The sequence below is a fragment of the Petaurus breviceps genome, unplaced genomic scaffold (genome assembly GCF_028583685.1).
Source record: "Petaurus breviceps papuanus isolate PSGF00001 unplaced genomic scaffold, PetGlider_PUasm1.0 40, whole genome shotgun sequence".
Classification (NCBI taxonomy): Eukaryota; Metazoa; Chordata; class Mammalia; order Diprotodontia; family Petauridae; genus Petaurus; species Petaurus breviceps.
Genome location: NW_027186315.1, coordinates 635,279 through 638,633, shown reverse-complemented (window position 1 = coordinate 638,633; position 3,355 = coordinate 635,279). Strand labels below are relative to the sequence as shown.

General features: G+C 40.6%; 1 long non-coding RNA gene across 1 annotated transcript; it reads right to left on the bottom strand.

Annotated features, from left to right (window-relative positions):
* Positions 1–1,945: 1,945 nt before the first annotated feature.
* LOC138170857 (uncharacterized) lies at positions 1,946–2,666 on the bottom strand. The gene is made up of 2 exons (XR_011170770.1): positions 2,492–2,666; positions 1,946–2,191 (listed from the first exon to the last, which is right to left on the bottom strand). It is a non-coding gene; the product is annotated as an uncharacterized lncRNA (long non-coding RNA).
* Between the last annotated feature and the right edge of the window lie 689 nt (positions 2,667–3,355).

Below are 3,355 nucleotides of genomic sequence, written 5' to 3'. Positions count from 1 at the left end.
GATCCCAGGTCATCTCGACTCTGGAGCCGGTGCTGTTACTGTGCCACCTGGATGCACCTAGGGTTTTGTTTTGTTTTTTTAATCAAGGCTTTAAGGTAGTCCAGTAATTTTGGAGTGATCTCTCCTGGATCTATTTTCCAGCTCAGTGGTTTTTCCAATGAGATATTCCATATTACCTAAATTTTTTTTCATTTGTTTGGATCTGTTTTATATTATCTTGATTTCTCATCAAGTCATCAGGTTACATTTGCTCCAATGTAATTTTGAAGGAATTATTCTCTTCTGTGAGTTTTTGAAATTCCTTTTCCATTTGGGCAATTTGTATTTTCAAGGCATTCTTTTCCTCATTGACTTTCGGGGCTTCTTTTACCTTTTGAGTTAGTCTATTTTTTAAGGTGTATTTTCTTTAGTATTTTGGGGGTATCCTTTAGCAGGCTGTTGATTCACTTTTCATGATTTTATTGCATCATTCTCATTTATCTTCCCAATTTTTCCTCCACTTCTATTACTTGATTTTCAAAATACTTCTTGAGCTCCTCCATGGCTTGTCAGTTCATATTTTTCTTGGAAGCTTTTGATGAAGTAGTTTTGACTTCATTCCATGTTTTGATCCATTTTATCTCCAAAAAAGGACTCTATTGTCTGATTGTGCTTCTCTCTACTTGCTCATCTTGTCAGCCAATTACTTGACTTTTGAGCTCTTTGTCACAGCAGAACTCAGCTTCTAGAGGGCATCAAGCTATGTCCCAAATTGCTGCGTTTTCCACAAATGTTATCAGAGTTTTGAGGAGGGTGCTCTCTCTAGAGACACCACAAGCTCTGCCACATTGCTACACACCCCAGGACCACTACCCAAAACTGTGATCAAGATCTAAGCAGGTCAAATAAATAGTAATTACCCTCTGAATGGTGCTAGGTTCCCCTATGCTCTGCAGGCCAGGAGCTCCAGAGGCAACCATGCAGCAGCAGCTACAGCCTCATCACCTCTGGAACTTCTCACCCCTGGGGGTATGGGCCAGACGATGCTCTTCTGTCACCGGATTCCAGCAGAGTTTCCCACTGAACTTTTACTTTTATTTGAGGTTTATGGGTTGAGAAATCTGGAAACTTCACCAGCTGCCAGTGACTCATTCTCCTGAAGCCTGCTCTGGCCAGTCTCTGCTGCTATTTGGTGCCACCCTGGGGCTAGAATAGCTCAGCTGAAATGGGACTCTATGTGGCTCCTAGCTAAGTTCTATATATACTTTTTGTCCATCTGTCAGGATGCCTTCAGCGAGAGATTTATTTCCCTCTCCCACTTTGTGGGTTCTGTAGCTCTAAAATTTGTTTAGAGTCATATTTTACAGGTACTCAAGGTGGTTGGAGATGAAGCCCAGCAGAGTGACTGTTTTCACTCTGCCATCTTGTCTCTGCCCGTTGGATTGTTCAATCCATTCACATTTTAAGTTATATAGTTTAGTATTACATTATGTTTAGTCTATCTTTCCTGAATTGAAATTTTCCCTATGATTATGTATATACACAGCAATTTTATCTTGAATTATTTTAGCTTTATCTACTTTAAAAGAATTACATTTGCAATCTATTTCTGTGGCTCACCCTGAAGCATCTCTTTCTTCCTGTCTAGCAAATTCCCCCCTAATTTTTGGACCAGTTTTTTTTTTTGTTTGTTTTAGTATTTTAACTGTTTTTTCCTTCTTTTTCCTACTTTTCTAATACTTCTTCCTTTTTTAGCCCTGTCAGTTAAGCGTTCAAGCAAAATCTCCCTTAGCTTCCTTCAAAAATTTTTGTTAGGGTTTGCCCTGGTTTTATTTCTTTTTTCTTTTTCTTTTTTTTTTAAAGGCTGCTCAAAGTTTATTAGTTTCAGTGGAGTACAAAGTAACAGGTTACTGAGGCTATTGAAAAGCACATAGGTAATTCAGATAGTAAAAAAAAAAATACAATAGCAGTGTGGTTTCTTTTACTTGTTTTTTGGTGTTTTGCTTGTTTTCCTTAAAACACACACACACACACACACACACACACACCGCACAACTACTTCTACACTTACACAGCCTATCTATTCTAAAGGAAGACGTGGGAGAGGGAAGGGAGGGGAGGGGAGGGGGAAATGGGCTCTTATGCCTAGCACACTTCAGAAGCAGGGGAGAAGCAGGAAGGGTGCTGCTGCTCATGCAAAAGGCCCACTGGTCTTGCTGGGCTCGCTAACATGCCAGTTCCTCATGGCCTCCTGAGCCAGGTCACAAGTGATCATGCCATGAGCAACCTGGAAAGTTCCTGAGTGCTCTGGGGATTCCAATACAGTTGAAATGAAGGGATGACTCGAGTTGCAGTAGAAGAAGCTTGCCCAGCAGTGGCCTGGGTCTGATTTGGGAAGACCAGGATGGCGGGGGATCACTTTCCCAGAGTGCTCAGCACTTCCACAGGAGCTATTGCTGGAGGTGGAAAACAGACGCCTTCGGTAGTAGTTGCTACAAGTGAACCGCTGGACGGAATTGCTCCCATATTGCTTGTTCTTCTTATGATGATGTAAACCTTAGTTGCGGCTCCCTAGCAGCCCCTCTCAGCCAGGGGACTGCGGCGCACGATCACGGGTGACCTGGCTCGGGGGAAGGGGCCGCTAGGCCACAGAGCCCATTTGTAAAGGGTATTATGGGAGGATACTCCACAGCAACGAAAATGTGAGAGTTCTTTGTGTTTTCTTTTGGGGTTAGAAAAAAAATCTTTTCCTTAATATCTTCAATATTTCTCTTCCTTTTCTTTATATTCTTGACTTTTATTATATGATTCCTTCATCTGAATTTTTCATGAAAATTTCTAAATAATCTATTTTGAATTTCCATTTCTTAACAGACTCTGTTAAGATCTCACCTTAACATTTTTTTCCCCCTTTGTGCATCAATCTTAGAATGAACAATTTCTGCAGGTGATAGGGAAGATAGAAATATCTATTTTCCTATGTACAAGAAAATAATCAAAATATTAAGCAGCACTAGGACAAGGACACATGACTGGTGTAACCATGCTTCCATCTTTCCATTGAATTATTAACAACTGTTCTTTGAGTCGGGCTACTGTAATAGAAAGTAAAATAGGATATTTTGCTTTTTTTCAGGATTGAGTTTAAGCTAATCAAGTTCCTTCATGCCTTGACTTTGATTGTAGCAAGAGTCTTTGATTAGAAACAGTATACATTGTGTTGGGCTTAATAGGCCTAAGTGTGTTTGAAGATCTTCCCTTCCCTTAATATATCTAAGGGAATTTGAAGACTTCCCCTGCCCTTAATAGGTGGCATGTAATCACATGGAAGCCCACAATGTGAAGAGATTGCCAAAGGGGTGCAAAGGGAAGGGTG